This window comes from Phyllostomus hastatus, unplaced genomic scaffold (genome assembly GCF_019186645.2).
Source record: "Phyllostomus hastatus isolate PE091 unplaced genomic scaffold, TTU_PhHast_1.1 phas_contig_210, whole genome shotgun sequence".
Classification (NCBI taxonomy): domain Eukaryota; kingdom Metazoa; phylum Chordata; class Mammalia; order Chiroptera; family Phyllostomidae; genus Phyllostomus; species Phyllostomus hastatus.
The window spans coordinates 8,773,375-8,795,816 of NW_025333737.1; the positions used below are offsets into that span (position 1 = coordinate 8,773,375).

General features: G+C 52.0%; 1 long non-coding RNA gene across 1 annotated transcript in view; it reads left to right on the forward strand.

Annotated features, from left to right (window-relative positions):
* The window catches only part of LOC123817299, a 138,461-nt gene extending 116,918 nt beyond the window's left edge, over positions 1 to 21,543 (forward strand). The window contains exons 2-3 of the long non-coding RNA XR_006785396.1: positions 1,424 to 1,505; positions 20,368 to 21,543. This is a non-coding gene — a long non-coding RNA (uncharacterized LOC123817299). The remainder of the gene's footprint in view (positions 1 to 1,423; positions 1,506 to 20,367) is intronic.
* Positions 21,544 to 22,442: the final 899 nt, after the last annotated feature.

Consider the following 22,442-nt stretch of genomic DNA (forward strand, 5'->3'; position numbering starts at 1 on the left):
CAACCACGATGAGCTTACTGAATGCTTTGCACCCAATAAACCGAACATGAGCTGGGGTCTGGCGCAGTTTTGTATGAAGCAGCAACAGGAACGGGACTCCATTCTGGTGTCAGAGTGGGACTCGGAGGGTGTCTGGTGGTTTTGCTTGCTTCTTTTTGAGTTTTCTGGCATTTGCAGCTCGTCTAGTTAGGTCCCCAGTGTTGTACAGTTCTCACTGGAGCTGGAATTGTCAAGGTCTTTGCCGGGGTCAAGAGCCCTGTATTGCATTTGAGGTTGGTCCCGGGGTAAGTTCATGCGTGTGGCAGAGGAAGCCGGGCCCAGCCTACCTGTGTCCCCAGGTTTGGTGGAAAGGGGGCTGGAGCACAAGGGGACCCCTAGCCGGTGGTGGCCGGGGTTGGTTGATTCAGGGGTGGCTGCAGAGTACCCGCCCGGCCCCTGTCCTTGGTAACTCTAGAAAACGCAGGAGGCCCCCAGCCCCGAGGCGAGGTGTGCGCGCACTCCAAAGGAACAAAACGCCACCCAGACAATCCTTCCTCTTGTGAGTGAAGGTTACAAGTTTTCTGTTTCAAATCTGATGGTATTGTTTTTCCCCTTTTTCTTTCTTCTCTCTGTTTTCATTTGCCAAACTAAGGGTCTGGAGTGATTGCTTTGAGCCTAATGATGGGGAGACAGAGAAAGGCACTATTATCTCTGAACACCTTTTGAAATACTACTCTTCCTGGTGTCTGAATTAGGTTGAACAGAGGTCGGATTTAAAGATTAAATATTTTAGCAGGAACAGCAACTATGCCGATAACTGTGCACATCTTCTCAGGAATTATATGGATAGCATGGAGGAAACCCATAAAAAGGAATAAAATTAATAAAAGCACAGCCGATGTAGTAAGTGTACAATAGGGGCTGGGCACAGAGTTGGGTGTTCCTCCTGTGTTACGTATCCCATTTAATGAATTCAGATATCATAAGGTCAGAACACAGAAAAACTCAGAAATATAGTATAATAGTAGCCTGTGAGTAAAAGACTCAATAAAAGCAGAACAACTCAGAACCGTGGCAATAGATTATCGTGTAGTAAAGTTCCATTGTGAATTTAAGTTTTGTTATAACTTGAAAAAAATCACTACCTAGTGTAATATCCATTTCCATCAGAGTTTGTTCAAGGGCTAGTTCATTATGAGGATAACCCTGTATTTCTGGAAAGTAGTCTGCAGTTTGCTATGTCCACAACTGACATGGGAGATGGATTGCTCCCTTTATTCTGGATTAATGTGGTTTTAGCCTGTGCTGAAGAATAAACAGCCGTTAAACGCCTACATCCTTGGGAGGCTGGCTGATGTTCGGAGACCACTCCCTCTCTGTTTTAAGTTGGAAGATAAGTTTCATGATTCTGTTTCCTGAGGTCTCGCTTTCCTTCTTTTTCCAGGTGAAATCAGGTTGGTGGCCAACCTGGGCAGGTGCTTTGAACCAAGAAAGGACAAGAGAGAAGGCGAGCCTGAGCACAAAAGGTAATCAGGGCACAGCTGCTTGTCTGCAGCTGTATTGCCCCGACATCCCTAACACACCTGCACTCAGCCCAGAGCAGGGGCTGGCCGGCAGCAGCCATCAGAGGAGGTTTGGCCACACAGCTTAATAAGCAGTGTGTGTGTGTGTGTGTATATATATATATATATATATATATATATATATATATATATTCATCACGATCGATTCAAGCCAGGCTATGTTCCTGCGGCTTTTACTTAGATGAACTCATTGTCACCTCTCATAGCCCTAGCAGGTCGGTCATCTTACACCCAATCTACAGATGAGGAAACCAAGGTATAGTCATTCACCCAACATTGCGCAGTTAATTAGCGAAGGAGCCAGGACTCAAAGCTGGAGCCCGCACTGGCGCTGTGTCCTCTCTCCATTGTGTGATGGTGCGTTGCTGCAGCTGCCTGGTTCGTGTGCATCTGCTCCTACTACCCGGTCTCTATACACAGGGTCCGAAGCAGGGCACAGACGTCCGGAAGTGTGCAGGGAGAGCCTTCAGGTGGGCGGCTGAAAGCCTGCAGGTCTAGGAAACAGAAACGTATGGATTGCACCTGCTGACCTCCAGGAGCTCGGAGACTGATTGCGGGATTAAAGGGGATTTCAAGGCTTACTGGAACACTGTGGATGGATGTCTGGTCCTAATAAAGCATGATTTGGGCCCAGGGCCACTCTCTGACTTGAAAGAGTAGGATTTGCCCATAGCTGTCCAGACCCCACCATCCACAGCAGTCGCCCTCTGGCTGTAAGCCTGGCTCATAGGTACGTGTCAATACAGCAGGTAGCTGGCAGCTCAGAATGTGGGCGTGCATGATTGGAGGCAGCAAAATACCTCTGTTCCTTCCTCCCATGGAGCCTGGGAGAGCCCGGGTGCTGTGTGATGCTCAGCAGCGTTTTAGAACTGGGCAGGTGATGCTGCGAATCGTCCACTCTTAGTCCAGCACAGGGGTAAAGAGTATGGGCCTGGAAAACCTGGGTTCACATCCTGCTTCCACTGTTTCCTCCCTTGGTGACCGCAGGTGGATAGCCTTTGGTGTCCACATCTGTAATACGGGGATAATAAAGGCAATCTCTGCTGTGTTGTGACTGGAAGTGAGAGGATGCACGGGGTGAGGTGCCTAGCTCAGTGCGTGGGACATAATAAGCACACAGTAGATGTCAGGTTTTCTTTTTCTTATTAGTCTGGATATGATGTTGGGTAAATTACAAAGCCTCAGTTTTCTCATCTGTAAGTTGGTGATGTAATACCCTGTGGTATTACAGGGTCAGGGGAGGTTGTGGGTTTCATGAGCCTTGTCTCTGAGTTTTCCTCCCTCCTGCTTTGTCCTGTTCCACGTGGATCCACTGGAAGGACGGTGGCCAGTGGGGCTCACTCCTCCGTCCACTGGAACACGGGTCCTGACAGTACTCCACAGCGATTTTCTGATTTGATCCTCCTCGCAGCCGCCCTGCTGCCCTTGACTGTGGCAGTGGCTGATGGGATGCCCGCCAGGGGCTTCAACCCATGCACTTCCAGCCTCTCTTTCCCAGAGTCATTCTCTGTGTATTTTCCTAAGCCTCTTTCTCAAGTTCAGTGTGCATCATGTCACTTTCTGCTAAAACAAACAAACAAACAAACCCTATCGTTGCTCTTTATTGTCTCAGCACCACATCTCACTGGGCATTCTGCCCTATTGCCCATCTCTCCCCACTCGGTTTGAGTCCCTTCAGCCCAGCTCACTGGCTTTGCATCCTGCCCCCAAGACTGGAATATTTCTGCCCCCTGCCTCCGTGCACACCCCTGCCCCATGTCACCATTGTGTGCCTCACCTTCTCAAACCCCCCGCAACCACAGGGGCCATGCCACTGTCCACTCCTTCACCTGGCACATCGTGTCCCCAGCCAGTGCCGTGAGAGCAGGTGGGGCCGGGAATGGGCCTTGTTATCTGCTACCTGGGTGTTTCTTTCACCCCATCCTTTTTCACTGCTCATTTCAGGATCCCGTACAGACTCGGCGCTCAGACAGTGGTGTGGATTACCTGGTAGGAGGATGGGCCTGGAAAGGAGAGTCGGTTGCTTAAATGATTCTTTCTCTGCTGCCTGGGTTTGGGTAACTGGCCGGCAGTGTGGGGCGGGGGAGGGGAGTTAATGAGTGACTCCCCGGGGATTTCCAAGCAAAGGTATGGGCACTGACTTTCTGAAAACAGCCCCTCTGCCTCAGCCAGCCCTCCTTCCTCCCTCCTTAGGTGACCCGAAGCTGAACACCATTCCTTAAGGTACACAGCCCTTGTCCCCTTCGGAATGGCAGTGACTCCTCTTCATTCATTCACTCATCCATCTAACGGTTGGTTGTTGGGTGCCCGCTACATTCCAGGACCGTGCTCGGCAGAGAACACGATCCTGCTGTCCAGACCTTGCCTTCCAGTGGGGGAGGGTAGATGATAAACAGCAAAAATGGTGATGATGTGGAGCATCTAGTGCATGAGAAGGTGAAAGCATTGTGGAGGAAAATAGAAAAGAGCTGGAAAGCGGGCTCAGGCATGCCGGGCAGAGAGTGGGGACAGGTGGCAGCGCTGAATAGGGCAGGCGCCTCATTGAGAAGGTGACCCCTGAGCTCATCTGGCTATGAGCTTTCTGCAGAAGGAGCAGCTACCTCAAGGCCAAGACAGGGGTGTACCTGGGGCGTTTGAGGACAAGAGTGCCGGTGGGGTTGGAGCTCGTGGCAGGGGCAGGGGGAGCTGAGCACACGTGGATGAGGCCTGGACCAGGGACAGCCTGGGGGGTGGGGTGGGGTGGGGGCGGAGGCAAGTTTTTCCACCAGGGGAACTGGGAGCCACGGGATAGCAGGGTTTTGAGCAAAGTGAGCTGTGATCGGACTTCCTAGGGGCTGATATGGTAGCCAAGGGGCAGGGTGCACTGACAGTGCCTGTTCCTCACCTGCCCACTCGCACACACAGGACCATAGAATGACCTTGATGGTGACAATGGGCTGAAAATCATGCTGAAACTCCCCGGGGGCTGGTTCTCAATAGCTGTGACTGCCTCATTTAGGATAGCCTCTTGGATTGCAATCATGGCTTCATATGAGAGTCTGTCTCCTCTCCTTCCTGCCTGCAAAGCCACCAGGGGTCACGTTGTCAGGCTGCAGGCTGCAGGCTCGGCAGCAAGGACAGAAGTGAAAGAGAGGAGGAATAATAAAGGGAGTAGGAAACATTATAGGGGGAGAATGACAGATACCCGTTTTTCTGTTCTAATTGTGTTAGGACAGTGGGGCATACAGGCTGCTGTTACAGGTCACTTAACGGTGACATTATCACACCACGGAGTGGTTCAGCTACTCATGGACATGCCTGGTGGTCTCCTGGAAGCCCTTTAGGGGTTCTCCTAGTTTTCTGGCAGCCTTCTTTCCTTCTTCTCCTCTTCCTCCTCTCTCCAGCAGTGTGGGACTTGACCACTGCAGGGAGCCGTGGGACAAGTGTAGGAGTGTCGTCATGCTCTTTCTCCCAAGCATGAGTATGTTTCCCAGTGACTTCACCCAGCTCCTGGCCACTGGCTCTGTTGGGGACACTCTCCTACCCAGTGCCACGCACTCTTTTACTCGCAGACTAGTGGCCCCGGGACATGGAGGGAGATGGCGGCCCGATGTCTGGGTCCACTAGCGGCAGTCATAGTCCGGACTATCGCAGTGTCACCCAGTTGCACTGGCATGGCACACTTCCATTCGAAGGACTCATAGCCACGACCTTTGTGCCCCAAAGGCTCCTGTGTGAGATCATCGGGAGCAAGAGCTATTTTCAAGGACAAAAAGTCTGACGCCCAGGGAGGACACACTCTTTCCTCAGGTCCATCCATCATGTGTGTGTGGCGGGCAGGGAGAGGTGCTGTGGCTAGAATGATGATGGCTGCCCGAACCGCAGAGGAGAGTGCAGAGGCAGCCGGTGCCCTGTTCTGAGCAGCAGTGGGGATGACCTCACCCAGGGACGGGTGCAGAGCTATCCAGGGGATGGAACTTGCCCTCAGGTCTAAATGTGAGTCACCGTGGCTGTGTCTCTGCATCGGGCTCTGTCCCCAGGCCTCCCACTTCACCCTGGGACATGATGGTCACTGGTCAGGCATCGTGACTCATTCGGTCTCTTAAGCCAGCCACTGGGGGTGGAGTCCCTCCCTTCTGGCATCCGTACCCTCGGTGCCATCGACGCAGCTTGGCTGGCCAAGTGCTCGGCCGAGATGTGTGAGACGTGTGTGGTCGGGGGAAGGCCCTCCCACTCTGCAAGGGTCCAGCCAAAGCCACGGCCACAGCGAGTGGATTTCAAAATTCGGTTTGGAAAGTCCGGTGCAGGGAGCCTCCATGAAGCTAATGTAGCTGAAACCCCACCTTCCTGTTCCCTGGGGGACGGGGGTGGGTGGTGGGTATGTACTGTGATGCCTGAGAGATGGAGGAGCAGACAACGCCAGCCGGGAAGGGGGGCTCCACGTCACCCCACGTAGACAAGCAGAGTTCACCCAAAGGGCCAACAGCGGCTGGGAGGGTGTCAGATTTCCCGCCACTCCCAGCGCCCAGCCTCTGCTGTCGTTTCTCTTCCTTGGTTATCATCTTCTAAGGATAGAAATAGTGTCATCTCTTCTCAACCTGTCAGTCTCACACCTGCCGGGAGCCCCTGGCGGCGAGACAGCCAGTGCTGTCCAACCTGATGTCATCCCTGTTTATCCTCTGTTTTAGAAACCAGGTAGCAGGAGGGACTTTCTGAGGATTAAAAAAAAAGTAAATCCCCGAACTATTTCAGTGAGGGTTTTTTTTTCTCTCCTGGCCTTTTTTCTCATGTTTCATTTTTGTCTTTCTTAATCTCTCTTTTTTTAGATTCTATTTTATTGATTGTGCTATTACAGTTGTCCTGATTTTCCCCCCATTACTCTCCTCTAATTAAAAGAAACAAGACCATAAGAGTGAGGAAGGAAGGACTCACTGAAGAGGCGTATGAGTTTCTTTTCCCCAGGTGACATTTATTTGATACCTTTCTGAGTGAGGCATCCTGGGAGATGTACCCAGGGCCACCACAGAAGTCTGGTGGCTCAGTAGCCGGTCCTGCCTCCCACCTGACCCTGGAGGGGTAGGGAACCATGTTAATGGTCACGAGACTTGGTTTACCCCCTTCCAGCCTCTGTCCTTCCCAAGAGTGAGGAAGCTGACTTATTGCCTTACAGTTTTGTCCTTTGGCTCATCAGTTCTAGAACATTCCACATCTAGTCTTTGTATGCATATAGGGGTTCGGGACGGTGTAAAAGCAGTGTTTAGGGCAGAGGTGAAAGGTGACTGAGGCCTATCTCTCTCTCTATCTCTCTCTTTCTGAGAATCTCTCCAGACTCCTCTTGGGACGTCACTGTCCCAGTTGAAGAACTGGGGTAATAAGGGGGAGGGGAAGAGGCAGGGTCACAGGGATGCTGTTCAGTCTAGAAAGGAGGGTCAGCTCCCCAGGGCCCCGCTGACCTGCAAAGTCGGGGGTTGAAGGTATGGACGTGAATGTTATCTAGCCCAAGTGCGAGAACTTGTGTGAAAGGGCCAGCCTCGGGGTGACTCAGTCTGCTAGCAAACTGTAAAAGGGAAGTGACTCACTTTCAACCCTGAACAAGAACTCCTAAGGCCGGGCCGCCAGCACCTGTCTGGACCGCGGTTAGTTATTAATGCTGCCAGGAAGAGTGTCATGGGAACCGGACGCTGGCCTAGATCGCCGCAGGCAGCCTGACTTTTCCCAGCTCGCACAGCCTCCACTCACCTTGGCCATGGCTCCTCGCCGGCCTGACCCCAGACGCACAGAGCCACGGAGCTCTTAGTGGTCCAGTGTCTCCCCAGGTGCCCGTTGAGGATGCAGGGGAGGAGAAAGGGGTCAAAGAATTGGCTTGGTTAGGCAAAGCCCACGCTGAAAGGTCAGCCCGAATCTGCGCATTCCAGGAGTGGCCTGAGCACGGGCTGACCCTGCCGCCCCGCTCTGTGCTCCTGGTGCCCAGGGCTCAAGCAGATTTTCAGGGAATGCCTTCAGGCAGTGTGGCTGTGTCTGGCCAGAGGTCCCACCAGAAAGAAACTCTGCCACCTCCTGTAGAGGCCCCTGACCTCAGCATCATTAACTCCTGCCCTGCTGACCTGTGGCCCCAAGGAGGGGAGAGTTCTTGCTCCATTTTGCCCTAGCACTCATCCAACCACTTCCTGGGGCTGCTTGAGGCAGCTTAGTACAGCCGGGGGCTCAGTTCCAAGGACCTCTGCAAGGCACCCTGGGAAGGCTGGGGTTGGTTACATTAAGCTAGACATTCACAGCAGCTCTGCTCTGCCCTCTTTCTTTCTCCAAGCCTGGAGAAACACACAGGGGCAGCTTCTCCTCCCAGATCCCAGAAAGCATGCTTTGCTGCTTTTGGAGGAAGCCCAGCCTGGGCATAAGCCATGCGTGTCCCGGCCCGGTCTCATGCCCTTCCACTTCCAACTGTCAAGCAGGGGGAGGAGGAAGGCTGATTGGATAGGAAGAGGTGGCAGGTTCAGCAGGTCAGTCTCTCCAGTGGCCACAAAAGAAGCCCCGTGCCCAGATACTTGTTGCCACCTCTGGAAAAAAAAAGCCCATGAGTGCTCGTGGGCAATACAGAGGGGATGGGACACTGCTTGCCTGCCTGGTCCGTGGCAGGAGCACTGTACTAGCAACTGGGACAGGTACTCCCTGGGTGGCCCTGAACAAGTCATCGAACCGCCCCGGCAGTTTCATCTGTAAAGTGGGAATAAGGACAACACCTGTCCTGCTTACTCGACAGGGTTTGTGTGAGGCCAGCTGAGATCACTGAGCACGTGACACGGCTTTGGGAGTGGTGAGGGCCACCCAGATCGGGGCTGAAACACTGGGGTGCTTAAGGTGATTAGCAGCAAAGCAGGGTCTGAGGTCTGTGCTTCTCCAGGAGGGTGGCTTTACGGGTACCCACCTGTGGCTTAAGAGCTTCTTGGGCCTCCCACAGCTGATAAATCACTGCCTGGTGGGTGTGCTTCGTCTGCACTCCAGCATGAACAGGCAGCCTGCCGCGGCTGCTACCCAGGACGGCGCCTCTGCCTTCTCTCCCTCTCCTGGCAGGCTGGGCAGAGCAGAGATGGATCCCACGGCCTTACCTCTTAGGTTTTCCTGAGGGACCCTCCAACCATCCGGGTGGACACTATGGTGGCCCCGAATCCCTTTCTCAGCCCACGTGATCATCGGATACTGATTTAGGTGCCTCCTGTCCTGTGATTTGTCCTGGTTTGTCACCTTCTTGCCATCACAGAAGAGGGAGGCATGTAGGAGTGTCCGATCACATCCCTTAGTGCAGGATGTGAAAAAGGTTCTCGACAGGCCATCACTGTGTATACAGCTCGCCTGCGTCCTAGCTTATTTTTCTTTGTAGTGTTCTGTTTGTGTGCTCACCGGAAGGAGGAACATGGAGATCGAAGGGGCATCCCGATGGGGCAGTAAACATCTGTTCACCGCTTTTTCTGTGCCCAGCGCTGTGCTCAGTAAATTGGGTACAATCCTTGCTTTCAACAAACTAAACTCTTTTTGACCAACTAATTCCCTCTCCCATCCAGACCCGGGATCCCCTCTAAGTCTTTCCAGATAGGTGTTTTCTGCTTGAACACTTCAAGGATGGGTGATTTGATCTCTTCTAAGGCCACTCGATCTAACACTGGCAACTCTAACTGTTGGGAAGTTTATTCATGTAGGGAGTCTCTGCCTCTAGGTACTTCCCAAAGGGATTGCTCTCTGGGACCTGGAAAGTCAGGGAAGACTTTGTGAAGTTACTGAAACTTGTAAGGAAAAAAATGGAGCCGTCTTTAGTGGACTGAATTCTGGTGTTTCCCCCGAATCCGTGTCCACCTAGAACCTCAGGATGTGGCCTTATTTAGGAAAAGGGTCTTTGCAGATGTAATGAGTTCAGGATCCAATGACAAGTCCTTAGAAGAGAGGAGGGAACAGACACAGAGAAGAAGGCATTATGAAGACGGAGGCAGAGACTGGAGTGATGCTTGGCTGAGGTGTATGCAGAGGAGAACCCTTTTGCCGGGAAACCTGACATCTTCAGCGCCTGGAAAGGTTCCGGCCCTGGATTCTCTGACTGTCTGATCTGTCTGCACTAGAGTGTCCACAGTTGCTGCTTCTCCGTTTCTAGGGATCAAAACTTCCTCGACCCTCTCACCACCCTGCAAGTAAAAATGTGACTTATATGAGGACAGAAGTAATTACAGGATGTATAACATTAGAAAACTTTATTAAAAGGCCAGGAAAATATTTAAGCTCCATACTCAGTTATATGATATTAATCTTTTATTATTAAATAACATCGAAGTATTTTTATGGCTGCTTAGTATTTCACTGTAGGGCTATGACCACTCTTTTTCAGCAGATCTTTGATTTTTCCAATGTTTTTCCTTTTGTTGTGAAATAAGGCTCTGATGACAATCCTTATAAACAAGACCTTTATTCATATCTGAACTAGTTTATGGGGCTGCTGTAACAAATTACCACCGACTTGGTATAAAATAACACAAGTTTATCCTCATACAGTTCTGGGGGCCAGAAATCTGTAATGAAACTTGATTTTAGTCCCCAAATGAACAAAATGATTTGGGGACTAAAATCAAGTGGTGAGCAGGGCCAGTTCCCTCTGAGGCTCCAGGGGAGAGCCATCCCTGGCCAGCTCCAGCTCCTGCAAGCTGTCAGCACCCCTTGGTGCGTAGCTGCAACCCTCCAGTCTCTGCCTCTGTGGTCATGTCATGCTCTCCTCTCTGTAGCCAAAGCTCCATCTTCTCCCCTCTTCCAGGGACTCTTGTGGTGGCATTTAGGGCCCATTGGATAATCTAGGATAATCTCCCCATTTTAAGATCCTTAATTTAATCCCATTTACCAAGTCCCTTTTGCCATATAAGGTAATATTTACACTGTGACTATTTTTTTTTCTTTTTCGGATGGGGTTATCATTATTGAACCTGCATCACCATATGCATGATAATTTTCTCTCAATAAATTCCTCTAAGTGGAAATAAAGGGTGAAAGGGCAATACTCCTGTTGCGTGAGATGTTTGGAGAAAGTATTCAGTGTTAAGTAGATGGAACTGGCATCTTTTTGCTACTGTTCCTTTAAGAGCCCTTCTTAGCTCTCCTAGGAGTCAGATGGGATGGGGGGCGGTGGAGTGGGGGGGAGCGTGCACTGTGGATTGAAATCCCCATTACAGGAATCATTTAAAGTCAGCCTCTAGGAAGCTCGGGGCTAATGAGATAATTCCCATTAGGAGAGGAAGGAAGTGAAGGTGGCCTGACATCCTTTCTGTCTTTAATTTATGTGATTCACGGAAACCTCCCCCTCTCCTCCCCTGGGGCCCCTCCTTCTGCTGCCCCTTTGAATTCTGGGTCCGCTGTCCAGCTTGGTCTGCCAGCCACCAGCCAGGGCTCTGGTTTCCAGCAAGTCCCATCATGCCAGGGAACCTGGGAAGGTTGCCTTCTGCCCCGACGGGCCATTCGGGCTCTTTGCTCGGCAGCTGTGCCAGAGAATCTGGTCTTTGCGTTTTTCTTCTCAATTCTCAGAGCTTCACCCAGCTCCCCTGCGCCTCCACCCCGGCCCAGACCGACTAGGATGGGACTGGTGGCCATGGGACCAAAGGAAAGAAAGGCTTTCAACAGAACATAGGCAGGCTGCAGGGGACCTAGGGCAAGGCTGCCAAGATTTTGTTTGCAGCAACCGCCCCCCCCCCCCACCCCTTTATACTTTTAGAGCGAAGGAGAGAGAGCAAAATGGAGCTGGGGGGAAGGAGAGAGAACGCCAGAGATCAGTTCTCTTCCTGTTTTGCTGCCTACAGTTGGTCGAAGCTCCCCCTGCAAACATGAAAATCCAGTTTGGGTCTTTAATTCAAGGAGTGCGAAGTAACCCAAGGTTCATAGTTTTGAAGCACAGATCAAAAACTCTGGAAACATCTGGGGGCCGCAGAGAGGGAGGCCTGATCTCAGGGGCATCGTGGCTATCAGAGTTGGAGTCACGCACTTCATTTTTGACACCTGCTGGGGACAGTTGTAGCCGCTGCTCCTGCAAGCCCAGGAAGGGTCCCTGGCACCAGAGGGAGGTGAGAGGCTCTTTCTTGTCCCGGGTTCACTTCTTTTCCTCTTCTCATCCTCCCCAAGGGAGGCCATATGGTGGAGTGTTCTGAGTCAGGGCCAAGGGCCAGAGCCGCACTGGCCCTGGGACAGTCCTGCAGCCCTGCTGTGCCGTGTGGGTGGCCTGTCCTGTGAACTTGCTGCCTGACCTCCCAGAGTCCAGCTGCAGCCTTGAGTAACAGCCTGGCCTCGTCGGGACCAGAGGGTGCTGAGGCCCAGCGTCCCTTGTCACCCGAGCCACGTGCTGTCCAGGTTGGGCTGGGGCCGGGGCCAGGCTGGACAGACCAGGCAGAGTCCTTACTGTATGCACCCCATCTCGTTGGGCTGGCCTAACCTGGCTCTTCAGGCTGTAGCATCCCTCACGAAAGTGAGACAGACAGGCGAGCCAGGGGGTTGAGGAAGAGAGGACACGGTCAGAAGGATGAGAAGCAAGGGAAAGACATCAGAGTTGAAGGCAGAGATGACCTGTGCATTTCAACGTTAAATAGCAAAACTGGAGTCCAGGTTCTCCTCGGCTCAGTTGGAGTCTGGCATGCGACCCTGTTCCCTCCGTGGGGGACTGCCTTGTTCGAGGCGGGGCTCCTTCCAGGCAGGTGGAATCATCACCTGGTGGAGGCCCTGGCTCCACTGCCTCCTACTTTACCTGCACGTGGAGTCTGCAGACATTTTAGGGGCAGTTGAGGGAACATGGAAGGAATTGAGGTAGGGTTCATCTAAATGCTAGGAACAACTTTACTGACTAAAATAAACAAACAAAAAAAGGATTAACGGAAGATGGGCCTAGAGGTTTTTTTTTATACCTCTTAAGTATGGTCTATGTCGGGAAAATAACCAAGGCAGTGACTTATCATCCTTCTTTCCTTGGAAATGTGCTGCCTATATTTTTTAACAGAGCGAGTGCTTTAGAGAAATACCCAATAATCACAAATATCACTGTTGAACTCAGTCCTCATGACCACCCCACGGTGGAGTAGGTGCTACTGTTACTCCTGTTTGACAGAGGGGTTAAAGAGGGAGCTTATCCAGGATCAGGGAGTTCAGCCTGGTCTGACACCACATCATTAAGCTAAGGTGTCTCCAGTGACACGTGTTTTCCCATTGGTAGGAAAGAATCTCCATGCACCACGGCCCCACGGCCCTCCCACTCATGTCAGATGGCTATCCTTGGTTGCTGGTGACTCACTTGTTCATTCATTTGTCTGTCTGTCCATCCAGCCATCCAGCCATCCACCCATCCATGTGCCTCTTCAGCGCCAGACACTAAGCTAGGTACTCCAGGCGCAAAGAAAAAACACACAGCAGCTGCAGCATGCCTCCAGCTGGCCACGGACGGACCTGCAGGGGGTGGAGGAACCTTCCGGCGGCCTCGAAGCTGTGCTGCCAGCACCCACAATCTTTGAGTGCATGAGCCCTTTCTCTCCAGTGTGGGTGCCCCAGGTCCAGGCAACTCAGGGGTCCCGCTGTGTTCCACTGCTGGCTGCCAGCTGGCCCTCAAACGTCTGGGAGGCAGCAGACAAGGCACTTCAGGGAGCAGGGGCCTGGGCCTGTCAGTTCATCCTCCTGAGCAAAAAATGTAGTAAATGCCTTCCTCTCTGGAACCCCCTCCCCGGCATGATTCACAAATGGGAGAGGGGTACTTGCCTGGTCTCCAAGGAGGTGTCCCTCTGTCCCCTGTTACTGGTAGCAGGGCTGGCACACACTCTGGCCAGTCGCCCTTTTCCAATGTTAAATGGGCCACTTGAATCAAGAGAAGAGAAGGGCCTTGTGATTGGCCGGTAGGTGGCCCCTGAGGGACGCATTGCGTGATAAGGAGAGGACAGAGGGAGTCTGGGACTAGGGTCCCCATTACCTTAAAAGTCCATCTTTAGGAACAGTCTCCTGCAGAATAAACAAGGGATCCAGGCCGGCTGATTCGGAAGGGTCTTTGATCCACCTAGAAGTTAATGCTTTTCAATGGGGAACCACAAAGCAGCCCCACCCAGGACAGCGGAGATAACAGACCGGGTGCAATAGCAAACCACCGGCCTCTTGATAATGCCGGGATTTATTGAGGTCTGGTTTTCACCCAATGGGAACACATCCGGCGAGCATCAAAGAGGGCAGGCGTCACCTTGTGCAAAGAATCCTGGACCCTCAGGTGTGTAGGTGTTGGGCAGGGTGCGTGTATGGCTGTGTGTGCACAAGGCTGCCCGTTGGCAATTACCTTTCTATGGATCAGAGGCCACCAGCCGTGGGGGACCTTGACAAAGTCGTGAACTCAATTCCCTTGTTCTGGCTGGTCCGGCTCCTAATACGGTTATTTAACATCGCATGTATAAGGGGTGCTCTGTGTCATTTTGTCTTTGATTCTGTGTCACCAAGGCAATTCATATAAGAAGTTTAAGGGAGACTTGAGGTAGGTGCTCAGAGAAGACACAGCCTGAACACTGATCATTTGGGAATCGAGACTTGCTCCTTTGCCGTCTTTAGGAGGTTTTTGCTTCACCTGGCACAAATTCCACGGGTGTATGTCTGACCCATAGGCGTGGGAGAAACGGTATGGGGGATGGTGGAAGAATACAGGGGAAGTATAAGGTCACATCTCTGCAGGGGGAGAGCCGATGGACGAATGGGGGAGCTCGGTCCTAGGGGAAGGGCCCCTTCCCCGCCCACCCCAGGCAGTGCCTCTTGGCCGCCTCCTGTTCCATCTGGGCCGTCAGGATGCTGGACATCATGCATTGGCCTCTGGAGACAGCAGCAGGGAAACAACACCATGCAAACAGAACATCTGGAAGCTTTTTAAGGTTTATTTTTTAACACATTTGCAAGAGTCAGGACATTTGCGCAGGAGGTTTACAGGCTGGAGGGAACCCAGGGGTTTCAGTCAAGTGGGAGCTGTGTTTGGACTCCGTGGGGAAGAGAAGGTGGGAGCGTTGGAACTGGCCCATGCCAGAAGCAAAGTCCACCGTTCTTTGGACTAGCTGGTTGCACAGGAACAGAAAAGGGACCTGGGTTCCTTGCCTCCTGGGTACCACTGGTACAGAGCATAGGACTTCTTCTGCCTTGTTCCAGTCAGCTGCCTTGCATGGCATGGAAGGACGGGAGGCAGAACCTCTGGGAAAGGCTAGGAAGATGCTGGTAGGTTCCATTCCACTGAGCCTCAACCTCCTGGAGACCCCCTGGGCCCTGGCTTTTCCCATGTGGGTTACAGACACATACCTGTTCCGCATCTCCCCATCTGGGCTAGCCAGGTGAAAGAGGCGGGGACAGAGAGACCAGGCCATCCCGGTGCTGCAGAGACTTGGTTCACCCTGCAAGCTTGTCTGCTATCCGTCCTCCAGCCTCTCTGTCTCCCTTTCCCCTACTCCTCCGCTTCCTCCCCTCCCCTCCCCTCCTCCTCAGCTCCCTCCATTCTCCTCTTCTTCTTTCCCTTCCTCCTCCTCTCCTCCTTTTCTCCACCTTCTCCCTGCCTCCCCCCGTGACATCCTGAACTTAATGATTTAGGCGAAAGGAAGCAAGGAAAGGCTTGGCTCAGCATTTCAGCCGGGCAGGCTGGGAATGAAATAATGAAGGCAAGAGACAGTCCCAGCAGGAGAGAGAATTTACACGTGACTGCACCTTTCTTTTCCAGGAGCCAGAACATCAACCTGTTCAGCCCTTCTGCTTTCGTCGTCTCTGGGTTCTTATTTAATTCTTTCCTTCTTTCCTGCTCCTGCCCAGTGATGGACCCCTAGCCAAGCTTATTCATATATGGGAAGTCTCTCTTTGCTTCCAGTGCATCCTTGTGGGAGGATTCTGGTTTCAGTGCCTGGGGAGTTTACCAATTGGAAGGAGAATTTACGCTCCCATTTCTAAACAGGCCCGCTGCCGTATCACAGTCTTTATTAAGACAGTTCTTATGGGTGAATGAGCTAATGTTTACAGCGTCTCGTGGGAGCTGGCTCCTTGTGTGCGCTGCTTATCAGGGGAGGAAACTGAGGCTTTGTGTAGTGTTTCACGGGAGACACTGAGAGGTGTCCACCCTGTTCTGATGGGCAGCGAGGTGACACAGCCACCAGGAATTCCACCCCGTCTAGTCACCCCTTCTGGCAGCGGGACGTTCCTTCCCAAACCTGCCCCCGCCAGGCTCGTTACAGTTTCTGTTTGGGAGCATCTGTGTCCTCCCGGAGTCAGCGTTCGGGTGAGCTACCACCTTCCCCAGCGCTCAGCAGGCTCTCTGCTGGGCCAGCGGCAACGTGCGACGGTTCTCAGCATTGGCCGCACATGGAGCCGCCTGGAAGCTTTAACTGCTGCCTCACCCCGCCCTAGTAGATTCTGATTTAACCAGGTTGGGGCAAGGCCTGAGCTTTCGAATTCTGAAAAACTTCCCAAATGATCCTGATATGCAGTCAAGGTCAAAAATGAACCACTACTCAGAGACAACGTTTCTTACCTGGGAACGATTTGGCTGCCTCGCTTCCCACCTCGGACATGTACCAATGTCTGAGCATTTCTGATGGCCACACTGAGAGGGGGCGCTACTGGCATCGAGTGGACACAGGCCAGCAGCATTGCTAAACATCTTACAGTTCACAGGACAGCCCCTCTGTCCCCAAGAATGACCTGGCCCCAAATGTCACTAGTGCCAGAGGTGAGAAACCTTGCTCTAGAATGGTGGTTCTTGGACTTGCACGTGCACAAGATCACCCAGAGGGCTTGTCAAAGCACAAACCGGGGGACTCCACTCCCAGTGCTTTTGATTCAGTAAGTCTGGGGCGGGGCTTGAGAATTTGCATTTCTTTCTAACAAGTGCCCAGGTGCTGCTGAAGCTGGGCTACACTTTGAGGACCATTACTCTAGTTTGATTCAGGATCCTATTTTTCTAGATCTGTGATATATTGTATCTATTATGGTTATTATCAAATTCTAAAATAATAGTGCCATGTTAACTAAGACACAAGAATATTCCTATAGAACAGATCCAGAGAAAGGGTGTCGAAGGCTGGGGTGGCAGTTCTGGAGTTATTAGAGACCCAGGCTTCCATCTTCCTATGAAATCGTCTCGGTGCAACATTCCCATTGTCGGCATCCCTCATAGTTCAACATGGCTGCTGGAGCACCAGCCATCATGTCCTCACTGAAGGCAAAAGGTGGTAAAGGCAGATAGGTAACAATCAGACTCTTTCCAACAGGTTTTGGAGAGCTTCCTCAGAAGTCCCACAACCCTTGCTTCCATCTCTTGTGGCCAGATCTTAGTCACATGGCCATAGCTAGATGGTGGGAGACGGAGAAACAGTCTTTCTTACTCTGGGCCACCGGGTGCCAACCAAAATTCAGCGTTATGTTTCTAAGTAGAAAGGAGAGAACCACTCTTGGGGTAAGTAACTAAGAGAATCCTCCTAAGAGTCACCATTTATTTGGCCTCTGCCATGGGGTAGGCACTTTTCCTGTGGTATCTCATTTAATCCTAAAAGCTTTGCAAGGCAGATAATATTATCTTTATTTTGCAGGTGATGAAACAGGAGCTTTCAGTGATTAAGCCACTGGCCTAAGTTAGAGTCACAAATGATGTGATATAAAAACTGCTTCAAAGCCCGGGCTGCTTCTTGCCTCAGTTGCTCTCAGAGACCTGACCTTTTCCTTCTGAGGCTATAGGGTGTCTGTTAGACCGTTTAAGCCTAATTCTGGACCCTGCCCCTTCTGACCAGCTTCGTCCCATTGTTCCCCGTATCCCGGCTGTGAGACCCTCGTCTGCAGATCTATGGGGAAACAGACCCGGTGTGCCATGAACAAGATTAGTTTCCTGAGGCTGCTGTAAAAGTACCACAAATGTAGTGGTTTAAAGCAACATATTTATTCTTTTATAGCTCTGGGGCCAGTGGCACTGGGCTGACAGCAAGGTATCCACAGGCTGGTTGCTCCTGGGCTCTCCAGGGAAGAATCCATTTCCTTGCCTTTTTCAGCTTCTGGAGTCTGCCTGCCCGCTTGGCCTCATGATTCCTCTCCTGGGTCACTCCGGTCCCTCCTGGGTCAGATCTCCCTCTGCCTCCCTCTTATAAAGGACTCTTGTAGCCCTGGCTGGCGTAGCTCAGTGGATTGAGCACGGGCTGGGAACCAAAGTGTCCCAGGTTCGATTCCCAGCCAGGGTACATTCCTGGGTTGCAGACCAGAACCCCCAGCAACCACACATTGATGTTTCTCTCTCTCTCTCTCTCTCTCTCTCCCCCCCTCCCTTCCCTCTCTAAAAATAAATAAATAAAATCTTTAAAAAAAAAAAAGACTCTTGTGATCATATCTGGGGCCCACCCAGGTAACCCAGGATAACCTCTGGAACTCCAGAGCCTGAGACCTGCTCAGCCCCTTTTGCTACAGAAGGTATCATTCAAGGTCACAGGGATTAGGGCATGGTTATCTTTGGGGGCTAACCCTCAGCCGACCACAACAGCCCCCTTGCTACTGTCCTGCCTTCCCTTGTCCCGGCTCTTCTTCCCGGGCTGTTCCAAACATGGAACACACATGCATTCCACTTATGTCCCTGGAGTTCTCAAAGAGGCCAGAGACAGGGTCTGAAGGGCAGAGCAGTGTGTTGGGAGACTTGTCTAATCAGCTCCCAGTGGCCATAGCAACCAGCACAAAAACATTCAAGGAGTGGAAAGGGATTGGGGGAAGGGGATCCTGCCCTCGAGGTGGCAGAGCGGCTTACCCTGGGCCGTGGTGTCCCATGGGGACACATAAACTGCAGCCATGTCCCCTCAGCAAGCTTCATAAACTCTCTGGGCTGTGTGTTTCTAGGTGAGCTTTCAAGACTCCAGGTGCCTGTTAATCCAGGTGCCCCCATTGCCTTTCTCGAGGCTAACAGAGGCATGTCTTTGGCCAAATAGAAATGCTATACCTGGAGGAATTTGGGTGGCGGGGTGGGGGGTGTTAGGCTCTGCTTAGGCCGGTGATGTTTTAACCTCATTTTCCTTTGCTCCTCATCTCCACCCCATCCCAGCCCCCCTTGGCTGGATTGGCCATGCTGGGATGAGTCTGGGGTGTTGTATGTTTTGCTTTTTATTTTATTTTTCACGTACCTCCCAACACTCCCCTCTGTGTTTAATGTCCTACTGCCAAGTGCATGCGGTTGCTGAGCAACAAGAAGGAAGTCCCTGTGTGATTCACCTGGCTTCTGCCAATTAATTTGCTAGCTGTGTGCCTCTCCCAGGGAAAGAAAGGCTTCTCCTGGCCGACCACCTGAGCCAGCAGAGAGGGCTGCTGCCCAGGAGGGGAAAGGAAATCAGAGGAAAGTTAGCAGAACTTAGGGGGTGTTTGCGGTGGTTTTGGGTCCAAATAAAAGAGAGCATCTGGCAGTCCCGGGCAACACCTGGGCGAAGACTTAGGATGTCCCTCTGGGCCACCAATCAGAGAGCTGCCTGGAGCGCCAGAGCATCTCTATGTGGGCAATTTGGCGGGCTTTTGTTGGGTAGGTGACTCTAATATGCAAACTGTCTGTCCTTTTGAAGTTCTGCACAGAAATGTCTTTAAGCATCATCTTCCTGTTCAGTCCTCCCAGGCCCTCCTTGTGGCATTCGCTCATCTCTGACAGCACCCTTCTTGCTGGATCTCACAGCAGCTGCACACTTCCCTGCCAGGGATTAGCCGACCCCCACGGGCGGGAGATCAGCCTGGCACCAGGCTGAGCTGTGACCCGCACAGGGCTAGAGAGACAGAGCAGGGCTGGTCGGCCCGGACCGCCTCCAGAATCCTTAGTTGTACTTCCCTGAGATGTTGCTGTCCTTCCGGCCTCCTGCCTGATCAGCGTTACCTCTCGTTAGGGCCTAGGAGGTGGAGTTTTCCTGTCTGGTTTGTGTCTGTATCCACAGCATCTAATCCACTGGGGTCCGGGGGAATGCAGGCAGGCGTTTGCATCCCTGGTAGATTGATGGTCATTGCTGGAGCCAGAGACCCAGTGAGCCCTCTCTGTCTGTGAATACGCCCCTTGCCTGCATTGCTGGGCCTCTTCAATTTTAAAATGAGGAAGTTGCCTGAGGGTATTTGGCGGTGCTAAACATATTTGTCACTAGAAATTCAGAGGTGGTGGGACGCTGGGAAACAGGGATGACTCCAAGTCCATCTCCACTTATTTGCCATCAGCATTAGGGGTGCAGAAATGTGTTAAACCACGTCTTCTCGTTTCCTTTGAGGGACCCTTATCCTCTCTGGATAATTTCCTATTAATTATTAAGGGACTTGTGAAAGCAGGGAGAGGTGGCCGCTGAAATGAACATTAGGATTGGGGAGCCGGCCCTTGTCCTCCTATACGGAGAACATTGGCATCCTCTGTGCCTCAGTTTTCCCTTCAGTAAAATGGGTGTTCTAATACCTCTACACTCCCTGCCCCCGCCCATCTCATAGAAATAGAATGGCAACATGCCGAAAAACAGAATTTCCTACTTCCTTGGGGCTGGCTGCATTAGTGTTGTTTTTTGTTTTTTGTTTTTTTAATCAGCTGTGGGTGTAGTGTGTGAAGGTGAGATTTGTGTGAAGACTCAGCATGCATGGTGATGACTCAGCGTGCAGGGAGCTGCTTGTGATGTATAAACAGTCCCCCTTTTTTTTCCTTAACAAAAGCCCTGCTTTCAGCGGTGGTGTCTGCCCTTTTCAGTGGCTAGAATATTGTGGACTAAAGTCAGGAAAGCGATGCCCACTGTTGAAAGACAGCGGCTGGGCGAGCAGACTCCAGAATCTCACTCCTGTGCTGTGTTTTGGTCTACAGGCCTAGAAAGGAGGACTGGCACAGGGCCGCCCTTCCTCCCCACACCTCCCACCAGGAAGCTTCGTGGAGCCACGGTGTACCGCCAGGTCCCCCTTGAACGACGTGACTCAGATGTGACCATCTCTTAAGAGGCAAGAGCTCTGGATTGGGTGGAGAATTCTTATTTTGGAGGATAAAGAAGGTTCTGGATTTGAGAAGACATATAAGGAGAAAGCCAAGACCCTTACATTGAGGCATAGTCTCTGTGATGACCTGCGTGGGCTGGGAGATGCATTGCTGGGAGTGACGTGTGGTTGAAGAAGATGCTGGTTTCCCAGACCTTGTTTTTCCTTCCTATGGAAAACGTTGCCACTGCCGCTGGCTCCTACGACTGCCCGCCCCTGCCCCCAGGAACCCCCGGGGCATTCACCACACCCTTTTCTGCCCCCGACCTCCACGTCAGCTGTGTAGCAATTCTTGTTTGCTCCGTTGTCTTCTAGCAGATGCAAAATGAGTAGTGAACTCCACTGAGGTCAAACAGGATCTTGCTTTTGGTTCCTGCTCCTTCCAAAGTGCGAGTGTCGCTCTGTGCCCAGGCTGGGAATAGTATTCCTCCTCATCTGTTTGGGATCTGGCTGCACAGTTTCCAGAGGGACAGTGATCAGTGCAGAGACGTTCTTCAGGCTCTTGGGGACGTTGGTGGGGACTTCGGCATTGGAACCAGATGGAGAAGGCTGGCTCCATGTTCAGCTGCCTTGGTTGGGATCACACGTGGGAGTACAACTGCAGGAGCAGCAGACAACCCCTGCTGTTGACTCCAGCTGTGTTGACACAGAGGCAGGGTCTGCTGTGAAGACCCTCTTCTCTCAGGAGGCAGCTGGGGGCCACAGCAGAACTTGGGGCTTCATTCCAGACCATCCAGCTACCAGGCCAGTGGCGTTTATTGCGGAAACTTCCTCCAGCATGTGCTGATGACTCACACACCTGACAATGGATTGGGCCCCACGAAACTCGAGTCCTGTTTGTGTCATTCATTTACTCTGTCACCGTCACACGCGTGGATGAAAATACTTCCCAGGTATCCATCACACTTCAACCTCGTCCAAAATGCAGAGCCGAACACACTTGTTCTTCCACCTTCCCAAGTGAATGGATGGCTTGCTTTTGTAAAAAAAGAATTAAAGCTAAACATATGTATTTTCTCTGTGTTGTAGGTGACGTGTTTGTGTGACCATTTCGAGGCCCCCGTGTCTTCTCAGTGGAGCAGTGGGGTCTTCTTGGCATCTCAGGTTTCCCGCAGAGCGGGAGAGGGGAGCCCCTGGAGAAGGTTTCCTGTGACTGACATGTGAGGCTTCTTTGTATGTGGGGTTTTACTTCCCCTCCTTGACAGGCAGGCAGGTTGGTTGTGTCAGATTCCTTTGGGTTTCAAGGAACAGAGACCCACTTTGTCGTACCTCCCTAAATGCTGTTTCTTGCCAGTTTCCAGGGAAGTAGGACACAGTTTACCCAGCAACTGCCCTCCTAGACCTTTCCAAGAAGCCCAAGTCATTCAGGAGTTCCCACTGCTGTCGAGGGTGTTCGGGGAGAGCAGAGCTGTCCCACAATGGCCACCTTAATCTGCTCGGCAGTAGGATCCCCTGCTCCTGGTTCTGGACTTCTCCTGTGGCGATGAGCTGAGGGTACCCAGGACTGTAGGCTTTCCTGGGATGCGGGACTCCCAGGGCTAAACCAGAACAGCTGGTCACCAGCTGTTGGGGAGATCGATGATCCCAGCTCTGCTGCTAATTTACCTTCTGTAACCAGCTGGTACTTGTGATTGGTTTGGCCAATCGCCATTTAGGGCCCTTGTGTCTGGTCACATCATTGACCACTGGGCAGCCATTGGGTCAGCCACCAGTCTTTACCGAATCAGTTGTTGCCAGAACAGCAGGGGTGGCATGATATTGAAGACAACCTGGGTATAAAGAACCAGCTGAGACTATTTCCTTCAGAAGAGCACTATGGATGGGTGTGTGTGTGTGTGTGTGTGTGTGTGTGTGTGGTACATGCACGTACTATGTAGAATAATGAGCCAAGAAGAAAATTCTGCCTCTTAA